Below are 27,733 nucleotides of genomic sequence, written 5' to 3' on the forward strand. Positions count from 1 at the left end.
AGACCTTTGGAACTTCTCCATATGGACTTGTTTGGACCATCGCAAATAATGAGTTTTGGTGGAAGTTTTTAGGCTTTGGTAGTTGTTGATGATTTTTCTAGATTCACATGGACCTTGTTTTTGGCATCTAAGAGCGATGCATATAAATCTTTTAAATGTCTAGCCAAAGAAATTCAAAAGCAGTCTAACCTTAAAATTGTATGCATACGATCCGACCATGGCGGAGAATTTGAAAATCATAAGTTTAATAAGTCTTGTAATAAGCATGGCATCATGCATCAGTTCTCGGCTCCCCGTACCCCTCAACAAAATGCAGTTGTTGAGAGGAAAAATAGAGTTCTGGAGGAACTCGCAAGGACCATTCTAAATGAGAGCAAGGTTCCCAAATATTTCTAGTCTGATGTAGTACATACTACCTGTCATGTAAGGAATCGAATTCTTCTCAGACCTACTTTTTTGAATACCCCATATGAGATTTTAAAAGGTCGAAAACCGAATATTGCTCATCTTCATGCATTCGGGTGCCAATGTTTTATTTTGAATAATGGAAAAAGAGCTTTGGGAAAATTTGACTTGAAGGTTGATGAGGGCATATTCCTAGGGTATTCATTACAAAGTAAGGCTTTTCGTGTGTTTAATAAGTATTCCATGCAAGTAGAAGAGTCTATTCATGTTCATTTTGATGAATGTTCTCCAAAAGAGAAGAGAAAGGTCTTTCCTGATGATGTTTCAGGTGCGCTAGAAGAAGCTTATACAAGGGACATGAACCAAATCCAACAAGAAGATGTAGAACAAATAGTTCAAGATGAGCAACAAGACATGCCGATTGCGTGGAAGACCAAAAAGGATCATCCACTGGAAAAAGTGATAGGTGAGATATCTACGGGGTGGTAACCCGTAGTTCTTAATGTAATTTCAGTAATTTTGTTGCATTTGTGTCTCAAATATAGCCAAAGACCATTGATGAAGCCATCGAGGATGTACACTGGGGTATAGCTATGCAAGAAGAGCTAAACCAGTTTGAGCGTAATAATGTGTGGGACTTGGTCTCTAAACCAAAAGAACATCATGTAATTGGCACGAGATGGGTCTTTCGTAACAAGTTGGATGAATCTGGCTTGATCATTAGAAACAAGGCTCGCCTAGTGGCCAAAGGCTACAACCAGGAGGAGGGCATCAATTATGATGAGACCTACGCTCCTGTGGCCAGACTTGAAGCCATTAGGATGTTATTATCCTTTGCATCTATCATGAATTTTATGCTCTTCCACATGGATGTTAAGAGTGCATTTTTAAATGGCTATATTCAAGAGGAGGTTTACGTAGACCACCCACCAGGGTTTGAAAACTTCAAATACCCGAACCATGTGTATAAACTCGAGAAGGCCCTTTACGGCCTGAAATAGCCTCCCAAAGCCTGGTACGATAATTGAGTTCGTTCCTATTATAAAAAGGGTTCGAAAGAGGTTTGATCGACACCATTCTCTTTATCCGCAGATTAGATAATCATGTTTTACTTGTTCAAATATATGTTGATGATATAATCTTCGGATCTACTAAGTACATCCTTTGTAAGGAATTTTCTGAGATGATGCAGGGCGAGTTCGAGATGTCGATGATGGGTGAGCTGACTTTCTTCCATGGGCTTCAGATAAAACTAATGGAAAGTGGCATCTTCATTCTTCAATCGAAATATTACATGGAATTACTTAAGAAATTTGATATGGAACAATATAAAGATGCATCTACTCCTATGGCGTCCTCATGCTATCTAGATAAAGATGAAAAGGGAAAAGCTATCGAGGTAACCAAATATCGTGGGATTATTGGCTCTTTATTATATTTGACTGCAAGGCGCCCCAATATTATGTTTACTGTTTGTATGTGTGCTAGATTTCAAGCTTTGCCTAAAGATTCACATTATATTTGTATTAAACGCATCATGAGATATTTAAAAGGAACAATAAACATGGAATTATGGTATCCTAGGGATGCCTCATTATCCTTGGTAGGTTACTCTAATTCTGACTTCGCTGGGTATAAGTTGGATCGAAAGAGCACTAGTGGGACATGTCATCTATTAGAAAGTTCCTTAGTGGCATGGCACAACAAAAAGCAAGCATGCGTTGCTTTGTCAACCGCAAAAGCGGAGTACATTGTCGCTGGCGTGTGTTGCCCTCAAATCCTTTGGATGAAGCAGCAACTTAAGGACTTCAGGCTCAAACTAGAAATGATCCCCATTAAGTTTGATAGTACGAGTGCCATCAACCATTCCAAGAATCCCGTCTTGCATTCAAGAACCAAGCATATAGAAATAAAGCATCATTTTTTGAGTGATCATGTTCAAAAAGGTGATTGTATGCTAGAATTTGTAGAAACCTCTAGGCAATTAGTGGATAGTTTCACCTAGCCCCTCTCACGAGATACTTTCTATTTTCTTCGAAGAGAACTAGGAATCCTTGAGGAAAAATATATTGATTGAGTTTATGTTATTGCCTTACATGATTAATTGCCTTGTATGCTTCAAAATGAAAATATGTTGAATGCTAGTTACTCCTTGTATTATCCATGATTCAATAAATAAGCTCTATGAATATATGTGACTGCTCAATATTGCATTTTATAAGTTAGATATCTTTGCATTCTTTTAAAACATCCAAAACGTTGTATTTGATGCTATTTAATCGATTAAGGCCCCACTTTAATCGATTACCTGGGTACAATTTTTTTAAAACCTGTTATTTTTAACTTGGTTAATCGATTAAGGCTGGTAGTTAATTGATTAACAGCACGAGTTAAATAGAAACATAAGCATTTCTAGGCAATTTTCAAAACCTCCCTCACCCCCCTTTCTCTCAAATATCAAAGGAACAAGTTCAACATCATTCCTAAACCTTAACCTAGCCTAAAGCCAAGTACTCCAACCCCATTCCACTTTATAAACCTTCTTCTCCATCACTAATTTCTAAAGAAGTCCGATTACCCCTAATTCCAAAACCCTAAGTCGGATTCTCCGTGAAACCCTCCATTAAACCTTTAATCAGCTCGGTTTTCGGCAACAAATGGAGAGAGGTCGTGCAAAAAGGATTAAGACAACCACTCAATGTCCACCACGTGCTCCAAAAGCCGTACCCTCGAACCTATAGGTAAGGCAAGACCATGGAGACCTGTATTATTCTTTGATTTTGCAAGAGACTCGGTTGGTCAAGTTTCAAGGACGAAAACCTACATACATAAGGTATGCCAATTTGACTTGGTTAGCAGAAAAAAACTTTGATTTTCCGCATGGCATGCAAGCACAAGGGGATGTCTCCTTTTAGGAATTGAAAGGTAATATCTACCCTTCTCTAGTTAGGGAATATTATGCAAATTTTAGATACAAGGATGGGAAGTATCAGTCTATGATAATAGGAAAATTATTTGAGTTGAATGAGGAAACATTCATGAATGTGGGTGGATTATCATGTAATGGTGCTAGTTTGGGAAACTGTGATTGGGTTAACAATTTGTTTGATGATGCTGAAGTATATAAGTCATGTTTGAGGAGACCTCAATTGTATGTTCAGGATGAATTGACAAAAGTTGGGTCGTTGTCTGTAGAGAATAGGCTCATGCACTATCTGATTGCAAACATTCTTATTCAAAGGAACACAAATCATGCACAAACAACCGTGAATGATTTGAGGTTCATGTATGCCATCAAGGAGAATGTGATGATTAACTTGCCTTTAGAGATCTTGAAGGTCATGTACAGTGTCTCTACATCGCAATCAAAATTTCTTCCCTATAGTATTTTCATCTCGCGCATTATTGACTATTTGCATATTCATGTTTCTAATACTATAGTTGTGGAATGTTCTGATAAAGATCATTTGATTGGTGAGAGCTTGATTTACAAGATGGGCATCTACAAGTATGGCAACACATGGCAATACCAAGTCGATTTCAACACTTTGAACCTCGACCTCTCTGGTGAGGATGATCAAGATGAAACACATGAGCCAAATGCTACTACTTAGGGGGAGTCTTCTGGAAATGCTACACAAGAACCAGCCTTTGGACAAGCTCACTTGGATGCTATGGAACAACGTCTCAAAAACAGGATGGATCTTCATTTTCAGTCTCTAAAGGACTCATACCGTACGAATTTAGAGAATTTTGAGGAACGTCAGAATGCCTACATCGATAATAACTATCAATCCTTGAGGAACTTCGTTCAGACAACTGCTGATTCAGAAAACAAGAGGTTGTGTGCCGAGTTCAACAAGTTGTGCACCCTCATCAAGGGTGGTGGTAGCTCAATCATTCCTGATGACAAGAACCCTCCCTCTCATCCCTAGTTAGGAGACCTTAGAACCATAGGTTTATAATTCCTAGTTTATGGATTATGTTGATCCTTGTTTCCCTATTGAGAACTTCATTCTATTTTGCATTTGGATTGTAATATCTTAACTACTTCTACTTTATTAGACTTGTGTTGATTTTATGCTTAAACATTGCTTAGTGTTTTCAGTTGCAAGTAATTCTTTAATGATTTCAAATTGTCTTTCTCATGATAATTGGTTAATTATGTCGCAAATGGTATGAATTTATATTTAATGAATCTTGATCATGTTTGGTATATGTACCCCTATTGATTGATTAAACCTGCTGTTTACTTTTCATTTATATCAATTCTTAATCATTCCTTGCTTAAATTGAGTTAACATAACCATTCATGCCATTAAATCAATTTTGTTACTGTTTGCTATCAATTTAATCGATTAAGTACTGGTTTTAATTGATTAAATTATGTTAAAATTAGAATTTGTGCAATTTTATTACAGTTGGTTGATTAATTAAATGCCCAAAATTAATTGATTAATTACAGTCTGTTTTTAACCAAATAACTCTTCTGACTTTAGATTAGAATTGAATATGTGTATCTTTTTTATAATGTCAAAAGGGGGAGAAAGGTTGCTTGTTGTGCTTAATGTATTTGCATGTTGTATAATAATAGCTTCCGTAATAATCATTGCTTACCTAAGGGGGAGAGCAAAAGCGCTTCAACTTTGAATCTACAACCATTATGAAAATGTACAACATCGTTAAGCTAATTCATAAAATTTAATATGGTATTTGATGTGGTGTTTGTCATCATTAAAAATGGGGAGATTGAAACTGCAAGTGTCAAGGATTGCACTAGCAACGTTTGCCTATGTTTCGATAAAGACAAGGAATTAATTAAAGCTTCAAGATGGGTCAACAATCAACATGCCTAGAACTCATTGGTCATATGTAGACTAGGTTATATCAATAGAGTTATATTTCTAAGTAGTCTGGGATGTGTGCCTTAGTTAGTGAGTATAGGTGAGGTAAACCTAGATGCAAGTGCCACAAGCCATTATAATTGTCATATCATATTCATGAGGCATATCATCTAGTTTATTATATGTTCATGCATTAATCATACATGTGATATGTGCATATTAGGCATAATATAAGGCTAAAACATGAATAAGAGTCATGCATAACATAGAAGTAGTTTACCATTTAATTACATTTTTTATATATGTTGGTTAATCGATTAACGTGGTGACTTAATCGATTAACGTGTCTGTTTTCTGTTATAACTGTTTTCCTTTTTAACTGCGTAACTAATTTCAATGGTTTGAAGGGTAAAATATGTTTTGTATAAGTTCTGGGAAATTGTAGAAACGTGAAGCATTGCATACTATTGTTTAGAATTGATTAGAGAGCATATTTTCGTGATTTACTGTGTAATAGGCACAGAGAGATGTATGTGTGAGGAAGAGAGATTAACATGCTTTGTTGAAGTTGTTCATGGTGTATTGCATGCGGTTTTTCATATGCTTAATCTAATCCATTTTTTCTTGCATGTTCATGCATTCTTGTTAGAGATTTTAAGGGAAATATTTTGTGTTTACTGTTTTGTATTAACTCACATATGCATGATGGCTTGTGTTACTTGAGAGTGAGTTAATCTTTGAGTTTTTCATTGTTGTAAATTGGGCATTTTAGTGCTTGGTAAAACTCATTTTTTGTAAACTGTTTTTGTACTTTGGGTTTAGTCTCTTGGTGACTTACCACCATTGACATAGAGTGAATCTTCACCAAGACGAGGAGGTCTTGAATTTAGAGCGAGGATCTAGGCTAAGGCTGGATCGCGAGAAAGGTTTTCTCAGGCGATAGCGATAGTCAAGCCAAGGTTAGAGGTTCTTGAAATTCAAGAAAGAAGCAGCTAGAGTCTTGTAATTGAATTGGTGTATGTGACAATACAAAGTGTTCAATATAGTGAAGAGAAATCTCCCAAGATCAGAAGGGGAGGCCTGAATGTAGTTTGCAAGTGGACCCGCAAACGAACCAGGATAAAAATCCATTTGTGCAAGTTGTTCTCTCTTAATCTCTTTTATAATTCTCTATGTTTTAGTTCGTGATTGAAGCTGATATTTTGCATACTAATACCTTGCTATGTCCTTGTTAATATTGCATAAAAATATCTATTGTATCTCTTCTTATCTGTTGGTAAATAACAGTGCAAGTAGCTGATATGGTAATTTTGTTTTTGTTGTGAGTTAAGCAATTAAGCCCACTTGTTAATCGATTACCTGGGCTATTTTTCAGAACTGGGCTTTGGTGCGAGAAGTAGTAATTGATAAATGCTACACCTATTCAACTCCTCCTTCTAGGTGTGTTTAGGCCACTAATACCTAACAATACCACCATCTCCCAAAATTTTACTAGTTGGTTGGTACTGGAATATCAGAAACAAAAGAAGAAACTAGTTTTCGGAGGTTTTTCCATTTAACTCTGATTGGAAAAACTAAGGAATGGTTTCTGGATCTACCTCCAAATGTTCAGATTGACTAGAACCTAGTGGAGGAGAAATTTATGAGCAGATACTTTCCGCAAAGAAAGTTTATGGATCTATAGACAGCTATATCCACCTGTGTTCAACCTGCTCGGGAAAGTCTTTGCGAATCTTACGATAGATTCAAATCTATGCTAAGAAAGTGCTCAAATCATGGATTTGATGTGCAAACTCAAATCCATATCTTCATTAATGGATTACAACAACAACACAAATGGATTCTGAACACAATGGCTCGCGGTCAACTTTTGACTAAACCACCACAAGAAGTCGTTGATATAATTAAGTCCATGATAATAAATGACCAGAAAAGTCAACACCAAAGAGGACCACCACCTAGGAGAGGTGGAATACTTGAATTGAGATCAACAAATGCTATGTTGGCTCAACATAAACTGCTTCAACAACAGCTTGATGAAGTGAACCAAAAGCTTAATGATTTACCTAGACAAGTACATGAATCTTCAAAGAAGCAATGTTACAGGTGTGATAACTGTACTGAAGATCACGAAACAGACCATAGTCAAAATGAGGATGTCCACTTTCAATGCAATCCTCGAAGACAGAACTTTCAAAATAATTATTCTCACTGTGGTAATAATCAATTTCATAGGAATCAGCCTCGAAGGCAACACAATTCTCAAAAACCACCATCACAATTCTACCCAAGGAATAATCAGTATCAACACCCAACATGGGACAAAAATGTTAGCCTGGAGGACACACTGAAACAATTCATGCAAATGACTATGTCCAACCAGAAAAGCATTGATGCATCTCTGCGGAATATGGAAATTCAAATCGGGCAGCTGGCCAAACAAATAGCTGAAAATTAGAAATCAACATTTTCAGCTAATACAGAAGTCAATCCGAGAGAGCACTGTAATGCTATCCTAAGTGGTGAACCAAGCTCATCAGAGCAGTAGAAAGAAGATGGTGAATGTTGGTTATGTAGGTAACATGCGTCAATCTATTGACGTTAGAAGAACACTTTCTGGGAGGAAACTCAGTACATTTTAAATATATATAATATGTTTTTCCCTTCATTTCATTTTATTTTTATGACAAAAGGAAGACCAATTTTTATCATCAAAGTAAAGAATTAACTTTTTCTTTGAAAATAAAAATTTTGAGTTTTAGGAAATAAATCATAAAATTTGCAAAAAGAATGGGAAAATATAATCACTCAAGAATGGGTTGTTGGGCCAAGTCGAATTCTTAAAACAAATAAAAAAGGGCCCGAACCAAGGCCAAGTCATGGCCAAGATTCAACCAAATTCTTTCAAGTCTTGACCAAAGACCCACCGCCCAGCGGGGGTGACTTGGCGCTCAACACCTGTCTGACGCAGGCCAAGGGGAAAAAATCCCCTCAAAAGTGGATTTCCCTTATCCTCATATCTCATGAATAAATCAACTTTTGACCAAAGATTCTCATTCTTGTTAAACCCCTCAAAGTTCTGAATATGAAAGCACCTAGTCATTTTCAAAAAATTTGAAAATCACAGAGCTTTCATTTTGCCTCAAAGCTCTCAAGTTCTTCATCATCATGTAAGTATCTCATTTCCCCTTACCTTTTCATACTTTTTTCTTATTGTTTGGGAATATGTTTTTATAAACAAATGAAAATAATTTTTAAGGAAATCCAACACAAAAAGTTTCAAAAAGTCATCATTTTTAGTTCAAAACATGTGGAGATATGTATATGCTTGATGTGGAATATGTTTCAATTTTAATAGATGTATTTGTTCATGATTAAATTTTTTTTTACACATTTCATGCTCACACCTTCAAATGATAGCAATTTAGGTCATGGAAAATTTCAAAATTTTGTTTAACTTTCTATCATAGAGTTTTTGGTTGAAACACATATCTTTAGACCAACATGCCTTTCAAAATTTTTATGAAAATAGATTATGTGAAAAGGGGGCTGTTTTGGTTAAGTGGAAAAAATTCCAAAATGGTTCAACCAAAAAGAAATGAGATATGTTGGAAACATGAGCGAAAATTCAAAATCATGAATTTCTTTGCAAAAAATTTCAAAAATCAACACTTTGAAATCTCATGTTGGTCGAATCCTATAGATGAATATTGGCATGAAACTTCTTCAAAAATTACCAACACTGGAAACATCATTGAATACCCAAATTTGACTATTTCTTTTTGGAACTTGTACACTATTGAAAAATCATCACATTTCTCAAAAAATGCTTTGAGAAACACCTAAGAAATTCGTCCATGGATGAAAATGTTTAAATTAGGTAGTTTTCAAAATTGCAAAGTTGAAGGAAAAATAAGTTGCATGCTCTAAACAATTTCAAATCTTGATTTAAATGACTAACTCCTTGGTTTGGAAAAAAATATTTTGTTCGAATTATCAATTTTAGGAGTTCATCAAGGAGATGAAAGGAAGTGACTAATAAAGATAAGAGCACCAAATTTGCTTCAAAGGATGCCAAGAAAAAGTTCAAAGAAATAACTCTAAAAAGTGCGACCAATTTGGAGAAAATTGTCAACTTGGATGAAGATGAATTCAGAGGATTCACTTTCATAGTGGAGCGGTACGGTTGGGAAAAACTTGCCCAACCCAATCTTGTATATTTGCTTTGTTTAACTTATCCTTGGAAAAATTAAGAAACCCAACATAATTCAATACTTTTTGGATAAAATATCACAATCTTGTATATGTGATTTGTGTATTTCTTTTTTAATTTATTTTGTAGGATTTAGGTAGAAAAGAGATGAAAAACTAAAGTGCAAACAAAATGATCAAAATAGGCCAAAATGATCCACACATGACATGCTTAAGCTTGACATGGAAACCTATATGCTTAGCCTTAAGCCTGACTCAACAAAACTTAGCCTATGTGGTAAGCATGAAGTCAACATAAATCTGCTCACTAAGCAACTTAGCTTGGACCAAACCCACGCCTAGCTGACTTGGACACCAACCTGGCACAGTTAGAACACAAGCCTGGCACGTGCCACCACACACATGGCACACTCTAAGTGCTCATTAAGCAGCATAGCGTGGCACCTAGACCGCCCAACTTGGAACCACACACTTGGCCAGATCAACAAGCACCAAGCCACATCACCATTAGTATGGTCAAAGCTGCTCACGCAGGCAGCTTAGCAGTGCCATATAGGAACTTGGCGGTATGCACTCAGCGTGTTGGTCAAGTTGACTTAGCCACCAAGCAACCATGACATCATGCATGACCTCTCTCCAAGTAGCCTCCATAGGCTTTTCAGAGGTAGCTCACAACAGCTGGCCAAGTTGCTCACCATAGCTTGGGTAACTCAGCCCCAAGAAGGTGGCTAAGCTGCTTGGCCAAGTGACTAAACTCATGCTGAAGGTTTTGTAAGCAGCATGGCGGTGGCAGAAAATTCCTATAAATAGGAGACACTTCAACACACTTAAGCATTCCATATTTTTCACAAACATTCTCACATTCATACCTCCATCCGATTTCTCTCTACACTTTCTTCTTTGTAATTTCTTGGAGATGCTACTGCAAAGTAGCGTAAGTAATTTTATTTGTAGTTTCCTCATAATTCAAGAGGAGAAGGAGTAATCAAATGAGATGTAAAAATCAATTTTGCAATCTCATTTGTGTATGGAAAAGTGTCTTAAATCCTTGGATTAAGATGGCTAATGCTTCTAAATTTTAGTTGAATTTTGGCTCACAAATATTTCGTTTAATTTCTTGTTTGATTATGTTGAATCATGTTTTAAGTTATTACTTTGGCAATTTCAATTCTTTAGAAAGTGCTTAATGCGGTTTTAAGCAACTTGTAATCAAGGCTAATCAATGTTTATGGAGCCTGAAATAAGGCGTGATAACTTATTTCGTCGAGTGACAGTTTTCTGTTGATTAGTATATTTTGCAAGGTTTGAAAATCACTTTTACCCGCCGAGGGACCGGGGGACATTTTATGAACTGATGTTTGGAATAAGCAAAGTATGACACATAACTTTGATAAACATTTTTCATAAGAAACAAGTTAAAAAATATTTCCATCATTCAAACTAATTTTCTCCTCAAGAATTTGTACATATTAGTTGTTTATGTTTATGTTTACTTGTTCAAATTCCATAAACAAAATCAAACAAAAAATATGTTCAAACTTTGTCTTACTTTTGATAAAAGATACAGAGTATGAGTAAATTTCGATTAGGCAATTCATTGTGGTTCGACATAACCTTACATTATACTACAATTGAATCTTGAAAGAGATGCAAGTGTAAAATAGTAAAGTGTTAACTTATAAATTTTATTTGTTGACAAAGAAAGAAACTTTTAATCAAAGTGCAATTTAATTCATAAATTGTATCTTTGTGAAAAGAAAAAATACAGAGTCATAATGAGTGATCTAACTATAACTTTTATTTTTAGTCATTTACTTTCCGCAACTGACATTTATTATCTGTCATTTACATTTCCGCAAATAACACTTATTAATTAATTTATTCTTTATACCAACTCTTCGAAAGAAGTGGTACGATTAACTTCTAATTCTATTCTTTTTGTTCATTTTACTATTCTTTGATACCAACCTTTCGTAAGAAATGGTATGGTTAACTTAATAAAATGAGACCGACCTTTATGGTATGGTTAAAAGTAACCCGAAAAGGGAGTAAATAAATAAAGTCGCTAAATAAATAAATATCACTAATTATCACTTGTGTTAATTTGCTAAATTCATACCATTAAATTAGTGTTGGAATTTATTCCACAAAACTGAGATGATATGAGGTTGTTAATAATTCAATTAAGCTAAGTTTTTTATCAAATGGAATATTCTTGAAACCATTATGAAGGCGTTGGAAATCCTTTCCAACAAAGCCGAGATGACGAGCAAAGAATAAACTAGTAACTAAATAAATCAATCAGAAACATGTTTTGCCTTACGAAGCAAGAAAAACTTCTTTCAACAATGTGCTCATGAAAGACTTTAGGTACCAAACTCTTAGTTAGTGAATCAACTAGCATAAAATTTGTCCCTATATGTTCTATATAAATTTGTCTATATTGAATATTTTCTTTAACAACCAAAAACTTAATGTCAATAAGTTTTGACTTTGTAGAACTCCTATCATTTTTGGAGAAAAGAACCGCAGACTTGATGTCAAAATAAATTCTCAACGGTCTTTCAATGCCATCGACCATACATAAGTGAATGACAAAATTTCGCAACCATATGCCATGATCTGACGTCTCAAAACAAGCCGTGTACACCACAACTATGGTTTAAGGTGCTATGAGCGTGTATTTAGCAGACTTCCAAGAGATAGCATCTCCAACCAACATTAATTATTTAGAGATCGAGCATCTACTGTCTTGACATCCAACAAAATTGGAGTTAGTGTACTCAATGTTCTCTAAATGCTCAGACCTCCATAAGTAAGCATGCACTGCTTTGTTCTCTTCAAGTTACACATAACACGTTTGGCTGCCTTCTAGTGATGCATTCTAGGATTGCTCAAATATCTTCCTAAAACTCTCACGAAAAATGCTATGTCAAGTTGTTTGAATCTTTTACATCTCTCCCAAAAGTTCATACTATAGATGTATAAGGAATCTTTTACATCTCGTATCTTTCAATATCATTTTAGGGTACTATTCGAGACTAAACTTGTCTCCCTTAGTTGTAGGGATTTTCCATGGTGTACTATCTTTCATGTCAAATCTATCTAGGACTTTATCAATATAGCTTTCTTGTGACAACCTTTGGATACCTTGAGAGCATCTCTTAGTATCTAAATACCTAATACAAAAGAAGCTTCCCCAAGATCTTTCATTTCGAAATTCTTCATTATAAATCTCTTGTTCTATTGCAATAGTCTCATATCACTACTAGAAATTAGTATACCATCGACATATTATACCAGGAATATAAATTTACTCCCACTGAACGTGTGTTACACACAATTATCTACTTTATTTTCCTCAAAGCCATATGATGTAATAACTTGATGAAACTTGTGATACCATTCACGAGAAGCTTGTTTAAGGCCATAGATGGATGATAAGTTCCAAAAATACCTAATTTTCACATACTTTTTATGGCACCTATCCTATACAAAAATGTGAAAACCAACTTAATTAAACACTCTTTAGATAAATTTTGTATTATTGGATAATATAATTTTTTATCACCTCTTGTCCAAGTCCACCTTGAATTTTGTAGGAAATAGATTAATTTAAAAGAAAGCAAAAAATGCATGCCAAATCGGAAGCCAAAAGTCCAAAGGAAATGCTTAAAATAACTAAGCTAAGTACGACAAGTTGTCTACTTAAGCTTTTCAACCAAAGGATGAGTTAGGCTTGAAGAAATGTACATTTTTTCATCATGAAGAAACCGAAGCTAGGTATGCAAAGTAAAGCATAAACTTAAAAGCTTACCTAGACTTGAAGAACTCTTGCTCAAAAAGTGTCAAGTAACCAGCTAAAACCAACTCAAGAAATCATGGAACAAAGGTTGCTTTGACAAGAAGAAAGGTTGGTTCCTTCACCATGAAGAAACCAACCAGCCAAGCGTGGACTATGCTTGAGCTGGGCGGCCAAAATAGACTTAATCATGAAGAAAGCTTGGCCAACTCATCAAGCAACTTAGGATTCCTCTTCTTCTTTCCATTTCGGTTCTCTCTTCTTTTAAAGTGTTGTTAGGCTATACTTAGGATTTTAGTTCATAGAAATTCAAGGGGAATATAGTTGGCAACTAAGGTGCAAAAGCATGATTTTGTAAACTCTTTGGAATCAAAAGCATCTCATCCTTGGATAGATGGCTCATGCTCCTACATATTTACTTGAATTACGGTGTAATGTTATTTCTTCTCTTCTTTTGTATCATCTTTTGAATTCAATACATTCAAGTTATTACTTTTGGTTAAGTTTTGATTCTTTATGAAGTTCTTAATGTGGTTTTAGCTTGATCACCTATAACTTGATTTAAAGATCCAAATGCTTCTTCTTAAAGCGCTGACAAGTGAACTAAAAAGTATAACCAACATCATAGTTCACTTGCCACACCAAGCATCTATTTTAAGCAACTTATGTTTAAGGCTAAATGATGTTAATGGAACCTGAAGTAGGGTGTGACAACCTACTCCGACTAGTGATACTTAACTCTTATTTAGTGTATTACATAAGGTTTGAAAATCATCTTATCATTCTAGGACACTAGATGAAGGATTTCGAAATGGTGTGTGGAATTAACTGAAAGTATAACACATAATTTGTAATGTTTTCAAAATCAATTGAGTCAAGAAATAATCCCATCTTTCAAATCAATTTTACCCTCTTTAATATGTAAATAGTTAGTTCTTTACTTTTTCATGTTTCTTAGTTCATAAAATCACAAAAAAAATTTATATGTTAATTTCTTACTTTTGATAACATATACAAAAGTATGAGTACATTTCTATTAGGCAATTACTTGTGGTTTGACATAACCCTATACTATATTACAACTGAATCTTGAAAGAGATGCAAATGTAAAATAGTAAAGTGTTTACTTCTAAATTTTATTTGTTTACAAAGAAAGAAACCTTGAATCAAAGTGCAATTAAATTCATAAAATGCACAGTCATAATGAGTGATCTAACTACTAACTATTTCTTTATTTATTTATTCTTTACCAACCTTCCATACGAAAGGAGTTTTTTTAATAAAAGAAAATGAAAATAATTATCACTCATTATCACTTGTATTAAATTGCTAAATTCATACCATTATATCAGTGTTGGAATTTATTCCAATAAAACCAAGATGGTATGAGATTGTTAATAATTCAATAAAGTTAAGTTTTTGATTAAAGGAACATTCTTCAAACCATTATACCGGAGTTGGAATTTATTCCAACAAAGCCGAGATGGTGAGCAAAGAATCGACATGTCATTAAATAAATCAATAAGAAACTTTCCTCAATAACCAACGAGAATAACTTTTTCAACAAATTAACACTGTTGCGGGGAATTGCCAGATAATAGAAATTCATAGTTATATTTTTTATCCTTAGTAATTGTAAATACAATTTTCTTTTGGTCTTTGTATAAATTAATTTTTCTTTTTGTACATCTCTAATTTATTTTTGTATTTTGTATATTGAAAAAAAAATTAAAAATACAAAAAGAAAGAAAAGTTGAACTAATGGAGTGTAAACCCACTAGTTAAGAAACCTTTTGTTGTTGTTATACAAATTTTAAGGTGACGTGGAGGTACCCCTCATCAACTTGTTCAAAAGAACAACATAAAAGGGATTGAAATTAACCAGGATAAAGTGGCTGGATTTTTCCAAGAAAGAAGAACCGAATATTCAATTTCCAAAAGGGAAAGCTACTTCAATCCTTAAAGGTTAAGTATTCACCATGCACTTTTTGATGCACATATTTCATTTTGAGACACTTAAACCTACATCTCCATAAATGAGATCTATAGTGTCATTTTGCAGTTGAAGTTCATCAATAAATTTATGCATTTCTAAAATTTTCTTTTCATGCACCAAAATAACTCTTTTTCGATCAGAATGATTTTAGCCAACTTTTTAAGCTCTTTATGTAATTCAATGTAAGAACCATATAAAACATCAGACGTGGGGGCATCATAATCAGAATAAAAAATACTAACCTGCCCTCGGGTTAGATTTGGAAAATAGTGTAGGACGAGTTATTTATTTCTTGGAAATTGAATGTCAAGGAAAACAGTTAAAATAACTACCATGCCCAAGGTTATTTATATTTTGCGTGTACTTTAGAAGAAATCGCCTTTCATAAAGCCTGGTGCTCAAAATGGGTGACTAGGGATATCTTCTCAGTGTTTGAGATTTTTAAAGATGCCTTATTTCACTAGAAAGATTTGACTTAGGATTTTGGGTCTTACATTTGCATCATCCTCCTTTTAAATTAAACTCTTAAAATACATATCTCATATTAATGCATAAATTGATTTTGACTCGTTTTTTTTATGAATGAGTTTTCTTGTATGAAGCATGGAATGGAAATTTTTATGATTGTTGTATTAGTATGTAATCGTTAAAAAGATAGGCATTAGAGAGTAAATTCTTAATCATGGAAGGAGAAATGAGTGCCCCACTATTTATGATTATAAAGCCTTGGGAGGGCGATAGAGTTGCATTACATCTTTTTTCTAGTACCAAGACGACAACCTGAAGAGCCTTAAGCATTTCTCAAACCAAGACATTCCCTTGTAAGCAGATCAATCAAGAGTTAATCAGATACTGCACATTTTTTAATTGGTCACAATCCTTTGTGAAATGAGTAATTGCCACAATATGGTATTCACAACAAGTATTAGGGTTGAACCCTTGTGGGTATTGGGGTTCCACCTTCTTCAAGGGGATAGGAGTCAACAATGATCTTTGCAGAAGTTGCGGCAATAACTCAGAATATGACATCGAGATTGGGTCATACAAACTTTTCCTTTTTCGCTTTCGGGACCGCCCTTCTTTACCATTTGTAAAGGTATAACATGATGCTTATGGAAAATAAGGCATTTGAGGTTCGCTAAGGGTCTCTGTGAATGCGGTTTCCTCTTCCACATCTTCACTTGTAAGATCTCTTTAGATTATCTCGTAGGCTAAGTGTTTTCTCAATCTTATCGCTCCTGGAGTGACTCTCAATTCTCTCCCCTATAGCTATCAAATGACGAAAATCTGAATAGTCATTTCCAATCATCAGATCAAAGAAGAGATGTTGTATGGTATGGTATTGATAAACATTGGAACACTCTCTTCGTTAGACAACTTGGGTTTTTCCTAAGCAGCCAATGCTACTCATCTTTGGACATACTCCCTTAAAGTCTCATTATTTATCTTAGACATCTTCTTGTGTACCATCCTATCAGGTTCTTGACCAATATTGCAGTTGTAATGTTTAAGGTAGCATGCACAAATCCTTGAAACATTTGATATGAGAACGTTCGAGACACATATACCAAGTGATGGCAGCTCCAGTAAGGCTCTCCTGAAAGAAATGGATTAGAAAATTGTCATCCTCAAAATAGGGAGTCATTTTCCTAGAGTACATGATGAGGTGATCCCTAGGACAAAAAGTTCCTTCATAATCCTCAAATTCGGGTATCCTGAACTTTGGTGGTAGTATCACATTCGAGACCAAACACATGCTTATAACACCCTTCAAACTATTGGGACTTGCTTTATCAATAGCTTTAATTCTTTCTTCTATTGCCTTAATCTTCTCCCCGTCTTGCGAAATTATAACATTGTATGATGTAGAGGAATGATTGGGGTTATCATGGACAACTGAGGTTTCCATATGATAGGAAATATGCAAATCTATTCTTGGAGATAGTGTAAGAATATGAGCTGTTGGTTTATCTTGTGCACTCTCGAGAGCAAGATTCTTTCTTCTTTCTTAGATCGTTTTTGCCAAGTCCAATAATATCACCTTTAAAAATGAATTTTCAACACATGCGTATCCTTAATAGTGACTTATGTGTGAGGTACATTAATGACTGAGATGTATAAATGACACGAGGATGTAAGTTTTTATTTATGGAATATGCATGCATGCATGTTATTATTTCCCTTCGTTTTGAATTCATATGAGGATGCACGAATTTATTTGTTTTTTTCGATAGTTTGTGGTGGTGTATGGAATGCATGTTATGCAACATTTGCATGATTTTTTGTGAATGTATGCATATGTAGATGAATGTGTGATGATATATCATTTTTTTTGTATGAATGAATAGATCAATGTTTGATTGCTGAAATTTTATTTTTGTGCTTTTTGATTTTATGAATGAATGTATGTATGAATGCGTGAATGATATTTTTTGACTTTTGAGTCATTATATGATATTTTTTGCAGAAATTTTATTTTTGTGCTTTTTTATTTTATTTTTCGTCTTACTCCACTACTACCAATCAAATGATTATGGATGAGTTGTTCTCACTTAAGTGCTACATCACTACACATATGGATGCTTTTGATACATCGAATCATCAAGTCCAAGAAGAGCTTAAACACTTATCAAACTGATTAGACTACATGGACTTGGATTCTCATAAAGCTGATCCAAATCATTAGGAATAGTGGTCTAGCAATCTAGGATTTTACTTAAGTATTTCGATGTTGTTGTTGTTATTTCAAAACTACTATTATTGTTACTTTTACTTATGTGTTTGGATATCATTTCAGAACATATGTGCTATGTGTTCTTTAAACTATTTGTTGTGTATGAATTACATTCTCTAACCTTCTTTTCAAATGTTATGTTATGACATGTTAATTATTCTATTATATTTTATATTATTCAAAATTCATATCTTGCAGAATTATGACCTTGGTTTGTAAATAAGTCAACATATCTTATTACCCTTTTCTATATGTATATTGTGTTGGACAAGACTAGTTTATCTTATTTTTGATGAAGTCAAAAGGGAAAGAAAAATTGGAGTTATATTTTTGTGTTAAATCTTTTCAGGCACATACAATAAAACAAGGGGGGTATACAAGATAGGGGGAGGATATTCGAACATACAACAAATTTATATCATCTACATATGTTGAAGCTTATAAAAATTCAGATCTCCATTTTCAAAAGATATTGGTTTGTCATCATCAAAAATGGGGAGATTGTGAAGAAGATCTGGCTCCTGACATTGACACGGTTTTGATGAAGGTAACAAGATCACAAAAAGTAGAAAAGGAAGAAGACCATAAAGACAGAAGATTCATGCTTCAAGATATTTATAGATAAGTCTTCATATAGGTATTTCTATCCTTACACTCACTTTAATATTTAGTAGCAATGCTCAACGAAATCAAAATCATTTTTAAAAGAATTGGATATGTCTACAAAAGCAAAGTCAAATTGCTAAGTAATGAGTTACTTGACCTGAGTAACAGGTTCCCAAAACTAGGTAACATGTTACCTGAACTGTTAGGCAGTTGATAACAGGTTACTAGAATTGTGTAACACATTACCTAACTCAGATAACAGATACAAATCAAAACTGACTAATATAACTGATTAATCAAGTGTATTAATCGATTACCACATTGGACAAAAAATTTGGGTAATCGATTACCACATCATGACAATCGATGAGACAGAGCTGTTGAAACCATATTATCAAATTTAAATGAACAACTTTCATCCAAAGTGAATAGGTTTCATTCCAATCGTGTCTCCTCTTCATGGAAGGATATCTTGGCTAATTGGAAGACTATTTAAAGGAATTTTGACATCCAAAATCAATATACACAAATATACAATGACACAAACTTTTAGAACTTAGTAAACAAAATTCTGCATATTTTATTAGCAATTTTTTTCCTGAACTTTCAGATTTTCTGATGTTGCTTCTAGAGTGCATTTTCCTAAACTTTCAAAAGATTAAGAGCATTATATACAAGTATTTATATTGTGATATTAACGATTGCCAGTTATAGAATTGTCAAAACTTGTAATGGCAATCCAACCATTGTTATATTCTTCATCTTGGTTGTAAACTTCTCATCACAAGGGTGTGTTGAGAAAGGGAAAAGAGTTGACTTGAAAAGGTAATTTTCCTGGGTATATAATTTGTGAGTGTGTAAGGTAAAAGGGTATCGGGGAGGGAATCTGTAATTACCACTCAAATTATCTAGCAGAAAATCTCTTGTGTGACAAGAGTACTGGATATAACCTTCGGTGGACAAGAAGGCGAATTAGTATAAAATTCTCTGTGTACTCTACCTCTACCTATTCTTGAGATTTACTTGTTCTTTACTTGGCTGAGTTCTCCAAAAATAATCCGTTGCACATACACTTTGATAACATAGCAGAAAAATCAGCCATATTCTCCCAACAACTAATTCAACCCCTGCCCTTTAGTTGGCATCTTAAACTTACAAACTCAAGTCCCTACTCAGCCAACCACATCATGTCGACATATCTGATATACATCAACTTTCGTCCATAATACTTTCCTAAATGTGGGGCTTGAAGAGTTTGGGAATAGAATGTATCCCTCTTAGTAGATGAAGACCCACCAGTTTTAGGGTTTCAATGTCTTTTTGAGGTGGTGTTCGTTCTAACATGTCTTTGTTCACTCATAGTTCAGCTAAGATGAATATTTAATCCATTAATGTGGATTAAATGAAGTTAGGGTTTAGAATTCTAAATTTGGGATTTTGGCTTAGAGAGAAATTTAGGTGTTGGGGAAGGAAGATTTTGAGAATAAGTAAGATGGGAATGCACAAATTTGACAAAGAAACACTTAATCTTGAGGGGTTTTGATGTACAGGAGAAGGGGGCACATATTGGGAATTAGGTTCTTAATTTTAGAACCCTAGGACTGAACAGTAATTCGTTATATTTCTGTCGTTAATTGATTATATTGTCTCGTTAATCGATTAATTATTATTCAAAATTGCATCTCAAAGATACTGTAATATTTTTAATCGATTAAGACTAAGAGGTAATCGATTATAATTCACAACAAATACCCAAGTGATTGATTAGAACATGGAATAATCGATTAAGCAAGTCAACGTTATAGATTTTGGCACACATTGGATTAGTGTAGGGGTTTGCTAAGACTCCATTCGAAGGAACCTATCCTAAACACTTAATACATACTTAAATTAGTGCCAAGCACATGAAAGCATATACAATGAAGAACGCATGCATTTATTGGCAAAAAATGCGATTATTTAGGATTATCTAGGCATTTAGCATGTATTCAAATGTTAAACATAATATCAGGCAAAACATATGGTAAAATAATACAAAATAGAATATGCCTCGATACATGGTTACCTCTTATGCTTTACCTCATCCTAATCAATATACTAGAAGGTTGCCATATTTTTGAATTCTTCTTTGGCCTTTCTTCAAGTTGTTGATTCTTATCTTTCTTTTCTTAGGTAGCACTTTAATCTTTTGAATGTGAATCATCATGAGTAACTACAAAAAATTAAGAATACTTTTCCTCTCCTCTTTTGGAGATGGCTTATCAAATACTAACTTGCATAGGCTTTTCAAAAAGAATTTTGGTCAATTTGCCTTATTATGAAATATGACTGCTGTGCTTTATCATTATTGGAATATCCTAGACAATGTTTCCACATTTACTTTTGAATAAATTGTGTTTAAAAGATTTTAATTGTTCAACAATGAAGTGTTTGCATTTAAAAGCTTGTAAATGAGAAACATACAGCTTTTGGCCTAAAAAGTGATTTTAGGGGATTTCATGAATATGTGGCCTCACTAGGATATCATGAAAAAATTTATCTATATCACTGAAAGTATGTAATACTTGGAGTTAGAAGTGATAATTTATTACATATATAACACAATTCTTCCTAACTTCAAGCATTTGAGTTGACAATTTAGTCCATAAGCATCATATTCCTTTTCTTTGGTGCTAGGTCAATAAAGCTTGACCTAGTCACCTATCATGTGCCTAGAACATGTGTTTTCCATTATGCAATTTGATGTTCATATGTCCTTAGGCACACTTACAAAACAAGTTTACTTGCATGTCTTGGGTACCCATTTAATCTTGGGTCCCTTGAGGTTAGTAACCATGGCCACTGGTCCCTTCTCAATCCAAACATATTTCCCACTAGGTATTCAATACTTACAATATAACATGAAGTAGAAGTATGACCATGAATACCGCAATTAAGGATGTAGGCATTTTACTATTATGCATATTTATATTTTGAAATTCATGTTTTCAAAGTGGTTTCTTCTTTTTAGCATAATTGAATCCAATTCCAGCATGATTACCAATGTTTCTTGTATTTTCAAGTAAATTGTCAATATTTTGACGACTATATGTGAACTTTGTGAGTTTTTCTTTTAAAACATAATTTTTCAGATTCTAACTTTTCACAACTTTCACAAATAGAAGTCTCACATAATTTAGAAGAACAGTCACATGAGGCACATGCATAGATAAGATCTAGGGTTGCATTTCAATTATTGTCTTTTCAAGCAACAATATTTCCCATTTACGATCTACACTTATCCTAGCAAGTTTCTTAAGTTCCTGATGCAATTCGACAAAACCAACATATAGTTCATCATAGTCAGACATGTATTTAGAACAAACCAAACATGAACTAGAATGAAGGGATTGTACATTACTAGATTCTCCTTGATCTGATAAGTTGATGGAATCTTGTGTGTGAGCCATGAGATAGAGCCTTGCGGTCTCCTCTTCATCTGATGTGCTTCAGGAGTATTCTTCCTCGAGAACATCCCATACGATGTACACTTTCTTTGACTTGAAGTCCCTCGAGGTGTTCTTCTCACCTCAACCTTTTTCAGATAGATTGGGCCTTGGAACTTCATATGCCCAACTTTTATGCCCTCATAGCACGTAGAACGTTCTTTGGGAACCTTGCTTATACAGGTCATGTCTTTTCCTTCCTTTCGTTGAAACCTCTTTATCTCTCCTTTTCTTTTCAAGAATTTGTTGAATTTTATTACTAAGAGAGTCAAGGTATCATCATATATATCGGAGTTAGAGTCTTCGTCTAATTTCTCCTCTTGAGTTTGTGATGTTGAAGCCTTAAGAGAAATTCCCTTCTTGCGCTTGTCTGATTCTTCATGCCAAGTCAAACACCCTAGATCCATCTTGTGTTCTCGAAGCTTCCCAAAACGGATAACTAATGGCATCGAATCGAGATCCTTTGACTCCATGATGGCGGTCACCTTTGGATGCCAGTTCCTATCAAGACATCTCAACACTTTATTAGTTAGTTCACCTTTAGAAAATGATTTATCTAATGCAATTAAATGATTTATGATATGAGTAAAGAGATTTTGCATATCAATAATGGATTCATTTGGAAACATTCTAAAAAATTCACATTCATGCATCAAAGCCTTTAGCCGCACGCGTTTCACTTTGCTTGTGCCTTCATGGGTAATATTTTTGGCTTTTAAATTGAGTTGAACCTTTCTTTTCTCATCATCACTCCAAAGGCTCTTTGGTTTTTCTTTGGTCACTCCTTCCACTAAATGGAGTGGAATGTAGGGTCCATTGACTACAACATCCCAAATATTCATGTTAATGGCCTTGATAAAGATTCTCATTCGAACATTCTAGTAGGCGTAGCCCTCACCATTGAAAAGCGGAGAATGGTTGATGGATGCACCATAACCGCCGAATGGGTTGGTAGAGCCCATCGTGATATCCTTTGGATCAACAAAATAAGCGGCAAAGCTAGCCCTTTCGTACTAGCTTTGATACCAATTTTTGGGAACGATCATCGTATAAACACACCTAGAGGGTGTGAACAAGTGTCACACTACAATGTTACCACTTTTATCGGTTAATTTTACTTTCTAAAAAATACCTAGTCTAATCGACTATCAAGGCATTCAATTGATTAAAGAGAGTAATGTCTTAATCGACTAATGGCAATCTTAATCGATTATCCTGGAAGTTCTTGATATTCTTGAAAACGGTTACTTCAGAGCCGATACCCCAAAAATTAATTCCTTACCAGAACAAATCGGTTTCACATAATGCTCCACGCAGTTATCAATTAATGGGCAAGTGATGAATCGATAAAACTAATCATGAAATAGTTTAAAGAATGTAAAGACGTAAAATAAACGAGATAAGGGTAGAGAAGAACAAGCTGGAGAATTTTATCCTAGTTCGTTTACGGGTCCACTTGTAAACTACATCCACTCCTCCCATCTGGTTGGGAGATTTTTCTTCACTAGAAACTTTAATTGTCAATTACAAACAAGCTTCCAATTTAACACTTTTTCAAGCGCTCCTTTCCTGAACACTAAGCCAAGCAATACGATTTCACCTTCTCTTGCCTCTTTTGGATACCACACCTACTCACGATTTTGTCATGGTCGATTCTTGCTTCTTTTCAAGACCCTTGTATAAGTGGTGAAGAATACTAATCAACCTAACTAGAACTAGGGTGACTCTTCTCTCAAATGGCTTACATGAATGTTGAGTTGTGATGTACTCATTAAGTGCAATTTAATCACTCTATGATTAGCTACAAAAACCTCATACTAGAATCTCACAAAGATACAAAGAAATTGGTGAAAGACTATGAGGATTTTTGTGTATGAAAATGTATAACACTCTTTAAAAAAATTAGTGAATCAAATTCACTCTTCTCTTTTAAAATCACTCAAGAACAAAACACTTTGTCACTTGAAAATTGATGCAGAGAATTTTCGTATGATATAAGTATGATCTAAAATTTTGAATGCCTTATTCTTACTCATTGGTTAAAATACAGCCTTATATATATAAATCAGATTCTAACTCTCCTTAATCAATTATCTATTCAGTTAATCGATTAACACATTTGAAAATAGTTTCAATTCTACTAGGCATTAATCATTAAACGATTTCTAATATACTTCATTGATTATCTAAATTCAGAAAACTTAATCAAAAGTTTGTGGAACTTATTTAATCGATTAACTTCTTGCATAATCAATTAACTTCTTGCATAACCGATTAGCCATGTGAAAAGTGAGTTTCTTGATGCATGGTAAAACCTTCATGAGATGTATGCATATGCAAAGTATGATTTCAATGTTAGTGATATTTTGGTTCAATGAAATCATGTGTTATCAAATGAAGTACATGCATACTACCTATCATGAATGGAGGAAGGACTCTCTTATTTTAAGTTTTACTTAATTTTAGCTTTGTGAGATTCTCATCCTCAGTTTACCTAACCTAGACTCAAACTAAGAAATCATCTTAGAACTCTAAAAATATTTAAAGAAATTTCCTAATTCTAGATGGCCTTGAGTGTTCGGCTTATTGTTTGTTAAGATGAATCAAGCTTCATGCTTTCCTTAACTCTTTGTCTTCATCAAAACATCGTAGGATAGCAAACTTGCAAACCTTGAATCCTCTTGAAATGTCAGCATCTTATAGGACCTAAAATGAAAATAGTTACTATTAGTCTTCATGATTCGTCCTTGAATATGAGTCTTGTGATGTTGTTGTTGATGTGTCCATTATCTTAAGCTTCAGTCCTTTGTCTTCATCAAAATCATGATCTTGCATTCTAGCATTCATAAACTGTGGAATTTAAAGATTTCCCCCAAAGAGACTCTGATAAGGAAGAATGACTAATCATACTTCTCACCATATCCTTAAGATTTCGGTTTCGTTGCTCAGGACACCATCATGCTAGGTTTGCTTGACATGGGGTATTGCGGTACAATTCCATATTCTCTGAAGAAAAGTGCAAATGACCATGGATGTTGTTCTCCCGGTCAATCATATATGCCATAGTATTCAACACCACGGTCAAATTTGACAATCTTAATTTTCCTTCCAAGTTGAAGTTCAACTTCAAACTTGAAAGACTTCAAAATATCCACAAATTGGGACTTCTCATGAATAAGATATAGTTAACCGTACCTAGAGTAATTGTCTATGAACATAGTAAAATATTGTTGTCCATTCCAAGAAGCCACAAGGAAATGACCATATATATCTACATGTATTAGTTCAAGAATTTCATCTAACACATGTCTTTGTATTCTTTGTTTCGATATATGACCTAAAGCTTGTGTCATAATGTGGCTGAATTCTCTTTTAATTTATCTTTTGTACCACATTTAAACTAAAAAAATCAAGCATATACATATTAAGAATTAAAGAACTAGAACTAGCAACATTTAAATTTTGATAGAGAATAACTTTATTATTTCCAAAAGAATAAGAAAAATAAAAAATTTCCAAGATTTAAATATTAATTAAATTCCTCCTAAAAGATGGGACAACAAAAGTCTTAAATAAATCCAAATGAAAATCAGTTCTTAAATATAATCTAAATGTTCCAATAGCCTTAACTACAACCTTTTTGTCATCACCCGTTAAAATGAATCTTTCATCATCACTTAGTTGTAGGCTCCATAAAAAAAACCTTGCATAGTGATACTTATATGAGTAGTAGCACCATAATCCACCCACCATGTTTCATTGGGTACAAAAGCTAAATTAATTTCAGAGCAAACTAGAGTGATAGCCAAGTGAGCACTTTCAGTTTTATCTCTCTACAACCTCTCTTACTCTTGAACACAAGAGATATAAACTCATTAAGGGTCCATTTGTCCTTCTTAGTGTTATAACTCACTTTGAATTTCCCAAAGTATGCAGTAAGCGAGTTCAAAACCTAGTGCACGAGCAAGTAATGACCCAGCTCTAACTTAAGTGACTTGAGTTTTGATGTAATATTAGACATTTCCATAATATACTCCCTTATGCTCTCTTCGCCTTTATACTTCATGGAGATTAGTAAAGCCAAAAGGCTATTCGTCTTCGCCTTTTCATTTTTGGTACAGTATTGTTCTATTTATTTAAGCAACTTCCTTGAACTTTGACCCTTAGAAATAGAGCCCCGAAACGCTTCTAGAATAGTGTTTCATGATCAATAGGCACATTCAGTTAGAGTATTCTCATTTCTTAATTTTAACCTCATCGAGCCGGATCTAAATCCATATAGCTGAGAATAATTTATACGGCTTCCTTTCAGACCTTAAAGTTTGTCTCATTCGTTAATGAGATATTTGAAAGTGCAAAGTGTCAAGTATAGCACTATTAGATTGCCTATGTTTTGATGGAGACAAGGATTTCGTGCAAGCATGAAGATGACTCAAAAAATCAATATGTCGTGGACTCAACGGCTTCATATCTAGACTAGGTTCCTCAAAAGAGTAATTTTTAGAAGTCTTAGATGTGTGCCTTAGATATTGAGTCTAGGTTAGGTAAACATAGATGCAATTCTCACAAGCCTTAAAAATAATCAATTCATTTCCATGAGACATGTCATCTAGATTATTATATGTTCATGCATTAATCATACATGTTACTTGTGCATTGATAAGTGCCAAACATACCTAAATTTCATATACTTTTAAGGCACATATCTTGAGCATAATTGAGAAAAACCAACTTAAAACAATACTTTTTGTATAAAATATCACAATCTTGTATATTTGTGTGTGTTTTTCTTTTTTATGTATTTTTTAGAATTTAGAAAGAAGAAAATATGATAAAAAAGACTCATGGACAAAAAGAAAAAGAAGTCAAAAACCAAGGTGCTCAACCAGGCAGCTAAGCGTGGACCAAGCTACGCTAACCTGACCTGAACACTAGCCTGACCTAGAGACCAACATGACCTGGACCAAGCTGCTCAAGGAAGCACCTGAGCGGACCTGCTTGGCCGCTCAGCCTAGCACTAGACTAGTCCTGGCACGGTCAGAACTCAAGCTTGACACGGTCAGACACAAGCTTGGCATATGCCCAAGCTGCTGAAGAAGCAGCTTAGCGGTCAAACCAAGCAGCTTAGCGGAGAACCAGACTCCTGACCAGATCAGCAAGCACTAGGCCACATCCCAATCAACACGGTCAAAGCTGCTGAACAAGCAGCTTAGTGGTGCAACAGGTGTGCTAAGAGGTGTGCACCCATACTTGACTTAGCCATCAAGCAAACCTTGAAGTCACCAATGACCTCACCTCAAGTAGCCCACCATAGGCTTTTCAGAGTAGCTCACAATAGCTGGGTTCGTAGCTCATAACTAGCTTTGGTGTGTCAAGTATAAGGAGGTGACAAAGCTACTTGATCAAGGGACCAAACCCATGCTGAAGGGTTTGGTCAGCTTCTTAGCGGGGCTGCCAAACAGCTCAGCGGCCCAGAAGAATTTCTATAAATAGGGCATTCCATTTAAGCATAAGGAAATAAATAACATACAATATATCTTACACATTCTGCCTAGAAATTGTCTGAAGTTCTCTCTTCTTGTTCTTAGTTTTAGGAGCTTTATTTCAAGTAAGTTTGTAATTTTAGTTTAGAATTGAAGAGGAGAAAAG

The sequence above is a fragment of the Lupinus angustifolius genome, chromosome LG01 (assembly GCF_001865875.1).
Source record: "Lupinus angustifolius cultivar Tanjil chromosome LG01, LupAngTanjil_v1.0, whole genome shotgun sequence".
NCBI classification, from domain to species: domain Eukaryota; kingdom Viridiplantae; phylum Streptophyta; class Magnoliopsida; order Fabales; family Fabaceae; genus Lupinus; species Lupinus angustifolius.